This window comes from Rhinoderma darwinii, chromosome 2, assembly GCF_050947455.1.
Source record: "Rhinoderma darwinii isolate aRhiDar2 chromosome 2, aRhiDar2.hap1, whole genome shotgun sequence".
In the NCBI taxonomy this organism is placed as follows: domain Eukaryota; kingdom Metazoa; phylum Chordata; class Amphibia; order Anura; family Rhinodermatidae; genus Rhinoderma; species Rhinoderma darwinii.
This window is the reverse complement of record NC_134688.1, coordinates 251,138,534-251,152,250: the sequence shown is the minus strand read 5'-3', so window position 1 is coordinate 251,152,250 and position 13,717 is coordinate 251,138,534. Positions and strand designations below refer to the sequence as shown.

General features: G+C 44.9%; 1 protein-coding gene across 5 annotated transcripts in view; it reads left to right on the top strand.

The window, feature by feature from the left end:
- The window catches only part of S100PBP (S100P binding protein), an 83,817-nt gene that overhangs the window by 68,143 nt on the left and 1,957 nt on the right, over positions 1–13,717 (top strand). The window lies entirely within an intron of this gene.

Sequence of the window (13,717 nt, the reverse complement as noted above, 5' to 3'; positions counted from 1 at the left end):
TCTATGAATTCCGAAAGTCAATGCTCGGTGGTAGTTTAGTGGCTTAACCCCAACACCTACCTACTGCGGATCCTCTATCTTGTAGATTAGCAAAATCACTTTTGGTGCCCCCTATGACTACATATGCAGCTTTCAATACTTTGCACCACTACTGTGGGTACAGAGAGGTCATGACTGGTCAAGTCAGGCAGAGGTTAGACCTCCCAATCCCACAAAAGGCCCAAGGACCGTTTTATATGGTAGGCTTTCTTGAAACTTAAAGAGGTTCTGTCACCAGATTTTGCAACCCCTATCTGCTATTGCAGCAGATAGGCGCTGCAATGTAGATTACAGTAACGTTTTTATTTTTAAAAAACGAGCATTTTTGGCCAAGTTATGACCATTTTTGTATTTATGCAAATGAGGCTTGCAAAAGTCCAAGTGGGAGTGTTTAAAGTAAAAGTCCAACTGGGCGTGTATTATGTGCGTACATCGGGGCGTTTTTACTACTTTTACTAGCTGGGCGTTCTGACGAGAAGTATCATCCACTTTTCTTCAGAACGCCCAGCTTTTGGCAGTGCAGACACACAGCGTGTTCTCGAGAGATCACGCTGTGACGTCACTCACTTCCTGCCCCAGGTCCTGCATCGTGTCGGCCACATCGGCACCAGAGGCTACATTTGATTCTGCATCAGCGTTTGCAGGTAAGTAGCTACATCGACTTACCTGCAAACGCCGATGCTGCTGCAGAATTGACTGTAGCCTCTGGTGCCGATGTATCCTCACTCGTCCGACACGATGCAGGACCGGGGGCAGGAAGTGAGTGACGTCACAGCGTGATCTCTCGAGAACACGCTGTGTGTCTGCACTGCCAGAAGCTGGGCGTTCTGAAGAGAAGTGGATGATACTTCTCGTCAGAATGCCCAGCTAGTAAAAGTAGTAAAAACGCCCCGATGTACGCACATAATACACGCCCAGTTGGACTTTTACTTTAAACACGCCCACTTGGACTTTTGCAAGCCTCATTTGCATAAATACAAAAATGGTCATAACTTGGCCAAAAATGCTCGTTTTTTTAAAATAAAAACGTTACTGTAATCTACATTGCAGCGCCGATCTGCTGCAATAGCAGATAGGGGTTGCAAAATCTGGTGACAGAGCCTCTTTAAGAAACACTTTGGCCTCATTTATCACAACGGTCTTTTTGTCCATAGTAAGCAGTGCATCCTAAAACTGGAGTACGAGCAACAAAGCCAATTTTTCTGTTTAAATGTTTTGATAAATGAGGCCAATTGTATACAACCTCCTATTTGTGCATTTGATCAAAGTAAGAGCAGCATCACATACGCAGTTTTTGATGCAGCTGTTGGCTCAGTTTTTTTTAGGCAAAACTAGAAGTGGATCCAAAAGGAAGGAAATGTATAAAGAAAAGTCTGATGCATCTCCTTTCCTTTGTGTACACTTCGGTGTTTGGCTACAAGACAGAACCAAAAACTGCATCAAAACTGCGTCTGATCCTGGCCTAATGGTGGCCATACTTTTGCTGTGTAGAGGGTTTATCAATCTGTCTATTCTAGTTCACAGAAGCTCTAAGGGCCTGTTTACATCAGCGTTCGGGTTGCGTTCAACCGATCAGAGGAACCGATGAACGGAAACTATCGCTTCCATTTGCATTATCATTATTATCAGAAAATAGGCAACTCAACTATTGTATTCTATGGATTGGCAGAACTATTCGTTCATCTCTAGTGAATACCCAGGACTGTATGGCTCATTAATGCTCCATCGCAGAGTCTGTAGTCTTTGCCGGACAAAATAGCGCAGCATGCATTTCTATTTTGTCTGGCAAAAGGACGGACACCATGTCAGAAATCTGACGGAACCCATTAAAGTCAAATTAATGTTTGGGGTCTATCATATGACTGATCCGGCACTTCCATTTTTCTCGTTCTGTTCCTATGCGGGAACAGAATAACGGACAACCTAGAGCAGATGTGAACAGAGCCTATAACATGAAAGCAAAATTCAAATATTTGTACTCTTATGTTATTAGACTACGGCCTACACAGTCCCTCAAATTACAATATTAAGCCTTTTAAGACCAAGGCCTTAGAATGACAGAATGTCTACATAAAAATGTTACCTTTTGGAATGCCACATTCTAAGGCCCTATTCACACGGCCGCAGTAGGAACAATAGACCCTAAATGGGGCTATTCACACTACCGATCTTTTTGACGACCCGGGAAACCGGGCCGTCAAAAAATGGGACATGCCCTATTTTCGGCTGTTCTCCCTGCAGCCCAGCTCCCATAGAAGTCTATAGGGCCGGGTAATACACGTCCATCACTCGACTGTGTTTCGAGTGACGACCGTGTCTTCCATCGCTCGCTCTCTCCTCCACCTCCTCACAGTGCGAAGTGCATGTGAGGAGGAGGAAGGTATTTATTTTGCTCCCTGTAGGAGCGGAATCCCCAATGCCATGCCACAGCTTCAGCAAAGCTGTGGCCGGAGATTGGGGATGCCGCTCCAGGAGAAGTCCCTGACCTCACTGCCCATATATGGACACAGTGACGTCAGGGACTTCTGAAGCGGAATCCCCGAACATGTGGCTGGTGTTTCCGCTCCAGGGGAAGTCCCTGACTTCATTGTCCATATATGGACACCGTGACGTCAGGGACTTCTGAAGCGGAATCCCCGGCGCAGTGGCCGGTGTTTCTGCTCCAGGAAAAGTCCCTGACTTCACTGTCCATATATATGGACAGTGAAGTCAGGGACTTCTCCTGGAACGGTGGCGCTAGCTACAGAAATGTAGGGGGGGGTGGTATGTAAAGGCGTCCTGTGTAGAACTACTTTCAGGGGGGCTGTGTGGCATTACCTACAGGGGGCTGTGTGGCACTACATAGAGGAGGCTGTGTGGCATTACCTACAGGGGGGCTGTGGCAGTATCTAGAGAAGGCAGTGTGTGGCAAAAAATGTACAAAGGAAATCCATCAGTTTTGTTTTTTTTCCCTTTTTAGTGTATTTTGTATTGCTTCGGGATGATTGAGCTCACAGTTCCCACCCCTTTTTGTTCAGACGCTATTCAGCATGATCAGCAATTAAACAAGATCACATTTATTTACGTAGGTGCAGCATGAGGTATATGCCTCAGTGCCGTAAATATGCAGATTGGCGATGTGAGGGTGTTAATTCCTTCTGGGTCAACCATTTTAACTTGAGACAATAACTCTATGGAAAACTAGTAAGTGGTTCTGAAACCCCAAAAAATGTCAACTAAAAATAAAATGAAATCAGGATGAAAGGAAAAATAAGCAGATAATTTTATTTAATATTTAAAGCATATCCTTCTATAGAAAAGTCCAAAAGATCTGCTGGAAGCTGGTGAATCACTTTCTTTACTGAGAACAGGAGCCTCTTCAGGATTAAGTACAGAACACAGTGTAGAGTAAGATTAAAATAGTACAATATATATGTAAGACCTCATTCAACACACTGTCCCATCGAAGACCGAGGAACCAAACCACCTTAGCACTGCCTTTTCCAGAGGAAAGCCAAGCAGTAGTCCTGGCCTCCGCACTTCAGATCTCGGCTGGGGCCCAGAAGACAAAGTAATGCCGAAATATCCATGCCCTAAGGTGAGGTGCGCTTGCGAAATCATACCACACAAAAAAGTTAGAAAAAGCAGAAACTCTGTCCCAAACCACCCACATTCTGACCAGACCTATACCCCATACCACAAGACCCCACTCCTATCACTTTGCTGTGATTGGGATCCACCAATGCCCAGACCTAATCTCTTGCAGCTGTCCGACTCTAAATGATTATCAAGACCCAACCTGGTCGCTTCCACCCCTAAAAGAGTATGTCTCAAATACCAACATATTCCCACAAGCCCAAACCACACAGTTCCTCAACACAGCCAAAAATTGGAACCGTTTCAGTGGAGAGCCATTAGCATGCAAGAGCCAACAGCAGGCCACAAGGCTCACTCAGTCCCTTTGGTTAACTGGTCCATTTTAGTCTCTCGTAACCTAATCCACACAGATGGATTATTTAGCCTCATATTTTCAGCCAAGAGCACTTAGCTAATAATTGCTTCCAGTCAGCAGCTGCCCAACCGGAAAAACCCCAAAGAATGTCTAGGGGGGAAAAAAAAAACGTGAAATCACAACCATTTGGCCAAACCACGGACAGGCACTCCGACAGTAATCTAGTCACAGCCATACAACCTTCATTCCTGAAAAGTAAAGCAAATTGTAACTCCCGAAGCATCCCCATCAGTACAACTGTTGCATTTCTTCTTGAGGCCAAGCAGCTGACGTCAAAAAGTCAAACAAATAATGGGACCCACCATCTTGTCTGCTGCAATAGGTATACCAAAACAGGTCCAAATTCCCATGATGGTGTTAAACGTGTTTGGGCACACCTCGGACCCAGTATGGGCCTACATCGAAATAGTCATCCAGGTAATGGATTATTGACCTGAACCAGTATGACACCTGGAACACCCATTTCACAAAGCTACTGAAAACCTCAAAAAAGGAATAGGAGACCGCACAGCCCCAAGGCCCGTATAGTAGCCCCCTTAAAAAAATAACTCCAACAGGTAATGACTGTCTCAGTGAATCAGAAGGCCGCCTCCACATCACAATTCAGTGTCACTATAATCATTGATCGAAGGCCCTTTTAAAAACAACAGAAGATTACTCATCTAGTATTTCCAGTACATCCCTCGTGACTGCACCACAGGAGGTTGGCCTATTGACCTCTATAGGGACGGGAAGACCGAGAGATTAAAAGGCCCCTCCCACTTGCCAGTGTTCTTCCTGTCCCTACAGTGTCAGGAGGAGAGAGACCGCTCCTGGATAAATTCCCCCTATGTGCCAAGGCTAATTACCTCTCTAACGAGAGGTCCCTTAGCTTCCCAACCAAAGCACCAACCTTCGGAATCCTAGGCGGATTCCGGTAGCGTGGAGGTTTGGGATTCCCAAGTCCAGGTTTCGGCCGGAGTCTGAAGTGACGTGAGCGGCAGCGTAGCCGGAAGTGACGAGTCGCCGGCTATGACGTGGCCGCATCCCAGGGAGTAGCCGCAACACTGGAAATTACGCCGGGCGACTTCCGGTCCGCGGCCATCTTGGAAGGTGGAAAATTCAAAACGCCCGCATTTAAAGGGACCCGCACAGGTATGTTGTTAGAGCGAATACCTCTAACGTGGAGTTGTATATACAGCCTTAAAGCATGTATCTTGTTGATTTGGATATTGCATTTGCTTGTTGTGGTAATGGAACTATCTCGTTCTGACGGAATTCCAGATATGTCCCAGGGTCATGTGAGTCTCACCCTTGGAGTAAACCTTACTTTACCTGTCTTTTTTTCTCTAGGATAAGGATTCCTCTCAGAGACAAACAGACCCTAAAAAGAAAGTTAAAAAATGTGCAACTTGTGGGAAAAAACTGCTAGAATCGCATAAGAAACAGTTGTGTCAAGACTGTATCACAAAACTACTAAAAGAGGAACAGCCTACATTTATGTCTGAACTTAGGGCTATTATTCGTGAGGAAGTGAGTCAGTCAGTAGGCTCCCTCACCACTCCTCAAGAAACTTAAAATAAATATATAGACTCCAAACAGAGTGGTGTTAACGGCTGGAGACTGCTAAAAGCACCACTGTCCCCCCAAAATCATCTAGGCAGCTCCATACACAGATAGTTATAGCACAAAGAGACAAAAGAGCCTTTAACGCCAATGTATCAATATATAAAAAGTTATAAATTTTATTTGGACAAACAACATATAAATTAAAAAATGAACCAACAAGTATGACTCTAGTAAAGTTGCGGAGACCGCACTCACAAACTGCTGCACACTGTAATATATGGGCAAGCAAATACCCAACACTGTATGGACCACCCCACAGTTACAATCAAAGACAATGCATAGCATAGGGTTGAATGGTCAAATCAAGGGACTTACCCATGTGTGAGACAGAAGGTAAAGGAGTGTCTGCTCCGCCGTATACCCAGATGCGCGTTTCGCCATGAAAAGCTTCCGCAAGGGGATATATAACTGTGTATGTCCCACCACTACCCCTTTATATATTGTCCATGTCCATTGATTACAATGGTGCACAGCGGCGCATGAACGCTGAAGCAGCCGGAAGCGAGGCAGGCCCCACATCCGGCTCCAGGCACGGCAGCACACATCCGGAATCCTGACGCGTGACGGGAGTTCCGGACATGCGCAATGCGCCCACGGAGACGGAGGGGGGATGCCCCGCACTCAGCCGCCGCAGCGGACATGCGCACAGCACCGCCGAATCAAGGACAATGGAATCTATAACGGTATGTGTCCCCTGGCCGATAATCACAGCCACTCACATATCAAATGCATCGAAAATATGCATCCCTGTATGTATACTTCCTACATGACCACAGTCTCCAACTAAATCGCATAATCTATTCCTATCCCCAATGGAAAAGAACACTAATTATTAAATATAATGATATGTAAGGTCATAGGGAGTAAATAAAATAAAAAAATTAATAGAATACAAGTTACTGTTGCTATGGATACTGTAGCTACGGATATGTGTATAGTAAAGGATGATATCTTCAACCCATATGTGTATATATCAAGAGTGAATATAGCGCCCACTATGGGCCCCAAGAAAAAGGGCCAAATTGTATACAGAAAGATGAACACTTATAATGACATTGCATACACAATGCTGACCCCGATTATTACGTCTGTACAGTATATTAATGACATAAATTGTAAACGTTCATCATGCCCACTATATATTACTTTGATCCCATAAGTACTGTGACAGTGAATACAAAATACAATATTAATAATAATTGCAACGATATATAACAACCAAATAAGCCACGCACAAAATAATAAATATGACTCCATATCAAGATAGAGATAAAAAGAGAAAAGAATGTACAGTGTGAAAAACAAATAGAATAAAGTGCATATGTGACCTAAATTAGTAATTCATCATATAGAATAATATAATGTGAAATCAGTAAAAAATAAAAAATATATAATAAAGAATCATGAATAAGAGTAAAAAGTATATAAATACAGGACGGGCATAAGATACGTATATGTGTCAACAAAGAGATCAACAGTGTTATATCTATATACAATCAGTGTTACGTCAGCCATATCCATGATTTCAAAAAGGTACATGTCAAGGGACAGATGTCATTGTCCCTATATAGGAGCATTATTGGCAATGCAGTTTTCTTGGGAATGTTGTCCCGCGAGGGTTCATAGGGTTCAGGCCGATTCCAAAGGACACAGTAGGGTGCATGGTCAATTGCTCGTCATATCTAGTGAAAAGACATATAAAATACATAAAATTAAAACTACAGATAGAGACATACATAGGTGGTAGGGACTATGAGATAAACCTACAAAAATGGAACAAAACTGAGATTCTCATCGAGTCCCCGTGGAGTCATGGATCCCAACATAACTATCCATTTGCTTTCCCTTTGCGCCAAAACCTTCTTCGCGTTACCCCCCCCCCCCCCCCCCTGATGCCACAATGTATCCTATCAATACCTTTCACAAAAAAGGTTTTTGGATTGGAATCATGGTGAAGTTTAAAATCTCGGGGTATTGTTTTTAATTGTGTCAAGTCATCAACCATGCGAGCATTCACAATATCCCGCACATGTTCTCGGGTGCGGATTCGCAGTTCTCGGGACGTGAGTCCAACGTATATCTTGGAACACCCACATGTAGCAAGATAAATGACATAAGCGGTACTGCACGAGATATAGTCCCGAATCTCAAAGTGACGTGCTCCATCTGCTGATGAAAAGTCAGTTGCACGACATATGTTGGCACAGGCTCTGCATTTGCCACAGGGGAAACAGCCCCTTCTAGGTCCGCTTGAGCCAAAAAGCGCCGTCTGGCGTGGAACATAGTGACTTTTCACCAACAGATCCCTCAAGTTCCTAGCTCTTCTAGCTGTCATGAGAGGTCTGTCAGACAAATTCTGAGCTAATTGTGGTTCAGACATAAGAATGGGCCAGTGTCTCTCTAGGATGCCACGCATCTTATTCCACTGCCCATTATAGGTCGATATGAACCGTACCCCGGGTTCCTTATCCTGTTGCTGTTTTGATGTAAGGAGATCCCGGCGTGGCGTTGTTTTTGCTCCCCTGTAGCCAGATTTTATAGCTCTCTTACTATAACCTCGTTCCAAAAATCTCTCCCTTAAATCTGCGGATTGATGTTCAAACAGTGCGTCAGAGGAACAGATCCGCCTCATCCTGAGAAATTGGCCAACTGGGATGGCTTTGATCGTTGATGGAGTATGGGATGATGAGGCATGCAGCAGCGAGTTAACCGATGTAAACTTACGGAATACATCCATGTGCAAGTAGCCCTCATTATCCGAAAAAATTCGTATATCCAAAAATTCCACCTGTTGCCGGTGGTATTTGTATGTCAATTTGATGTTCAATGGGTTTTGGTTAAGTTGCTGCATGAATCCCATCAGGCCAGACTCCGATCCCTGCCATATGAAAAAAATGTCATCAATGTATCTCAGCCACATCTGCACCTGGTCGGCAGCGTGGGCGCCGTCCCCCAGGAAAACCTGCCTCTCCCATAAACACAGAAACAGGTTCGCATAGGACGGCGCACACGCCGCCCCCATGGCAGTACCCTGTCTCTGCAAGTAGAAACAGTCCTTAAATACAAACAGATTGTGGCTGAGAATAAACTGTAAGGGTATGTTCACACGGCGGGGGTCCGTAACGGCTGAAATTACGGGGATGTTTCAGCCTGAAAACATCCCCGTAATTTCAGCCGTACCGGCATGTGCAGGCGCTTGAACGCCGCGTCAATTACGGCCGTAATTAGCGCTGCTATTCATTGGAGTCAATGAATAACGGCTCCAATTACGGCCAAAGAAGTGACAGGTCACTTCTTCTACGCGGGCGTCTATTTACGCGCCGTCATTTGACAGCGGCGCGTAAATATACGCCTCGTGTGAACAGACAAACGTCTGCCCATTGCTTTCAATGGGCAGATGTTTGTCAGCGCTATTGAGGCGCTATTTTCGGGCGTAATTCGGGGCAAAAACGCCCGATTTACGTCCGTAAATAGGCCGTGTGAACATACCCTAATAGTTCGAGAATAAATTCACATAGATGGCCATCCCGGTTGCCGGTCCCCAGGAAGAAGCGGACCGCCTCCAACCCATCCTGATGCCTGATGCTTGTATAAAGCGACTCTATGTCTGCAGTCACCAGATACATGTCTGTTTCTACTTGGATTCCACTGACCCTCTCAAGCACGTCCGTCGTGTCCCTGACATAGGACGGCAGATCAAATACCGCAACTTTACTAGAGTCATACTTGTTGGTTCATTTTTTAATTTATATGTTTGTCCAAATAAAATGTATAACTTTTTATATATTGATACATTGGCGTTTAAAGACTCTTTTGTCTCTTCCTCAAGAAACTTAGTCACACTTCCAGGAAAAAAGGCCACGGACTGAAGTGGAACAAAAATGGTGCCCCCCATCTCAGGGGTCTGACTGAGCAAGAGTGTTATTATTTATCGGAGGGTGAATTAGAAGGACAGGAACTCTTGGGGTATGTGCCTACGACCTCTTTTCAGACGTAATGGAGGCGTTTTACACCTCGAATTACGCCTGAAAAGACGGCTCCAATACGTCGGCAAACATCTGCCCATTGCTTGCAATGGGTCTTACGATGTTCTGTGCAGACGAACTGTCATTTTACGCGTCGCTGTCAAAATACGGCGCGTAAAATGACGGCTCATCAAAAGAAGTGCATGACACTTCTTGGGACGTTTTTGGAGCCGTTTTCTCATAGCGACTATTGAAAACAGCTGAAAAAACGGCCGTAAAAAAACGCTGCGAAATACGCGAGTTGCTCAAAAAAACGTCTGAAAATCAGGGGCTGTTTTCCCCTGAAAACTGCTCCGTATTTTGAGACGTTTTTGACTCTGCGTGTGAACATACCCTTACCCTCAACCTCATCTACACAGGAGAAAAAAAAAAATCTTCTCTTCTGATATGTACGATACTTTAATCCAGGCAATACGGGAGACAATGGATATCCCGGAAGAAGACCAACCCCATACCATTCAGGATGAAATGTTTGGGGGCCTGACGGATAGGAGAACAAAGATTTTTCCGGTGAATGAAAATCTCAAGAAAATGGTAACGGCAGATTGGGAGGATTCTGAAAAAAGATTTTAATTTCAAGAGAATTTAAAAACCGACTTCTTTGATCCAGAAGACCCGAAACCTTGGGATGAGATCCCAAAAGTTGATGTCCCAGTAACTAGGGTTGCTAAAAAAAAACGCAATCCCCTTAGAAGATTTCTCTCAGTTAAAGGACTCAATGGATCGGAAGGCAGACGGACTGCTGAAAAGAGCTTGGGAATCTTCATCCGCTTAAATTTCTACAAATATCGCAGCCACATCTGTAGCAAGATCGATGTTTACCAACTGGAGGCCCATTTAATGATGAAAACGTCAAGAGAAGATCTATCGGAATCTCTACCCTTACTAAAAATGGCAACCAGATTCTTGGTTGACGAATCAGCCAAATCCATTAGATTTACTGCCAGAAATGGGGCTCTGTCAAATGCTGATATCTTGAGCCATAATGCTCTTCTGTGGTCAGGAGACACTAAGTCTAAAAACAAACTGTTCTATCCCGTTCACAGGATCTCTGATGTTTGGTCCTCTCCTGGATAACATGCTGGAAAGCGCAACGGATAGAAAAAAGGGGTTTCCAGAAGAGAAACCTTTATAAGACCCCTCAGTTTCGTAAGTTTCGCTAACAGAGGGAAACAACTTTACAGAACTACAGAGGTAAAGGGAAGTCTGGCCGCTGGAGTTACCCCAAGGTTGGAAGGGGTCGAGGATGTCTCCTTAACCCCAATAACTAATTTCAGCCCTCAATGCAATGATGCCAGAAGTGTAGGGGGAAGGCTCCTACATTTTTATTCCAAATGGACCAGAATAACCCAGAAGCCTTTGGTTCTACAAATTATAGAAGAAGGGTAAAAAATAGAGTTCTCCTCATTCCACCCGAGAAGTTTCTATTAACCAAGTACCAGTCAAGAGATCTTCATCAATTTCTCACCCTGGACGTCCAGAAACTGCTACAATTAAAAGCGATTACTCCAGTACCCCACAAAGAAAGATTGAAAGGCCACTACTCAAAAATCTTCTTAGTCAAGAAACCAAACTGTTCTTACAGGACTATAATCAACCTGAAATTATTGAACAAATGGGTGAAATATCGCAAGTTCAAATTGGAGTCGATCAGATCGACTACTCCTTTTTTAAGGGAAGAAGTATCAATGTGTACGATAGTACGCATCCTTTAAATCTATCACGTCCCTATCCACCCAGATTACCAAATATTCTTCAGATTTGCGATTCAGAACGGTCCTTCCGTTCTTCACTTCCAATTTGTCTGTCTCCCCTTCGTCATTTCCTCCGCCCCCAGAATTTTTACAAAGATTATGGCATTTTTAAGGAGTCCAAGCATAGTGATTATCCCAGATCTAGACTATTTCCTGCTCACAGCAGATACTCCGTCTATCCTAAACAGCCATCGGTTACAGAATCTTTCCCTACTACAGGAATTGGGATGGATAATCAACTTTGAGAATTCAAGTCTTCCTCCCCAAAAACATGGGATCTTCCTAGGAGTGCTGTTAGACTCCTCCCTCCAACATTCCTTCCTCCCGAGGGAGAAATTTTGGGGAAGAAACACTTGTTCCGTAAGGAAAAGAATGCGGATGTTGGGATTGATGACGTCTTGCATCCAATCTATTCCGTGGAGTCAATTACACTACCGACCCTTACAGAATCTAATCCTGTCCCAATGGGATCGAAAACAGGACTCCCTGAATTCAAAGATTCAGATTCCCGAAACCGTGATGTCATCTCTCCACTGGTGGCTCTGCCCAAACAACATAAGCAAGGGGGTCCCATGTAAAACTTCTCCTTATGTAGTAATTACCACAGATGCCAGCAAACATAGATGGGGGTTGGTGGTCCAAGACAAGCATTTTCAGGGCACAAGGCCTACTCCGATGAAGATTGTCCTCAAACTTCAGAGAATTAAAAGCCGTATGAACCACAGCCAAGTTTAAGGACGCAGCGTCGTCCGAAACGCGTAGGCCACAGAGGATACCCTCCCTCCACTTCATGCACACCCTGGACCTATACTACTGGACTTCCTTTTAACTCATGACATTAAACTTGGAAAAATTGATTTCCATTTTAAACGCATCCCAGCGCTGGATCCTATCTTTGTTTCCCTGTTTTCCTAACATGTCCGTTATTATCCCTAGAAATAAAATAGGGTTGCATCCATCCTGGTATAGTAATTGAAAAACACTGGCAAGTGGGTGGTGGGAGGGGCCTTTTAACCTCTGTCTTCCTGTGCCTATTGAGGCCAATAGGGCAACCTCCTCTGGTGCTGCCATGATGGATTCCTGGGAATACGATTACCGGTAGGTCTAATTCCTAAATTTTATAGGGGCTCTCTTGGAGAACCACACTTAAGAGTGACACCCAGATGTCCTGTATTGGTGTAACACCCATGGCCGCGGGCCGTCGGGATTACTCCCCTCCTGACAGCCGCAGCCATGGATAAGTGAGCGCTGGTCTGCATCTCCTCAGGAGACTCCAGCGCTCACATCCGCTTCACTCCGCTGTGTCCCGTAGGGTGCGCGCGCATGCTCGTGCCCGGCCTTAAAGGGCCAGAGCGTGCACCTGAATTCATTACCAAAATTAGCCCATGATTCCTGGACTATAAGGGCCCTGCCCCTTCCTGCATTGCCTGAGCGTTGTTGTCGTATTCCTATGTTCGTCTTTGCAAATGGTCCCTTAAGTGTTTCCTAGTTCCCAGTGTTCCCGTTCCTGCTACCTGTAGCCCGTGCTATATTGTTCCAGTGCAGTTTAGAGTTGGAGTCGTGTTGTGCTGTATACTACGCCTTCTTTGTTACACCACGCCTGGTGTCTGCCCGCTGCCAAGGTCCCATCCGAGCCTATCTTCGCTACTGTCTGAAGTTACCACAGGTACCCTCGTCCGAACTATAGACTTTGACTGGTATCCTATTGGCCAGCTGCTATCCTGTTACGGGCATCTTACCTTAGTATCCTTCAGCTAATTCATGGTGCTGCCCGCACAGTCTGCATGATAGACGCATCACCGGACACGGAAGAAATACTTATGGCAGCCTCAATGTCTGGCCGCAGACTGCCATTATTTTAGTCGTTGTCCACCTCCCCGCCCAGTACAGCCGGGACCTGGTCCTCTGAACGGCAAACCGCTGTCCACCGCTGGATTCCTGCTCGTCCTACCAGACTGTGGCTTGGCCTGCTGCTGAAACGGCCGCCCTCTTTGTGCTGTAGCTAACTCAGCCTTTCTATCAGCCATCTTGAACCCCCCCCCCCCCTTTCAATGATAAAGACTGAACCGCCTTCCGCTCCCCAGCCTGGAATCTCAGTGTGGTGTCGCTCAAAGTACAAAGTATAAACATATAAAGCATAATTAACCACTTGCAGGTAGCAACAAGAATTGATTTTGCACTGCACATATTAAAGTATAAAACGTATTAAAAAAATTATGTGGAAAAAAAAGTAAAACGTTAAAGATTTTAAAGATGTTGTATGTAACATTTGCTGACTACATAACTAAAGTTAAAGGGAT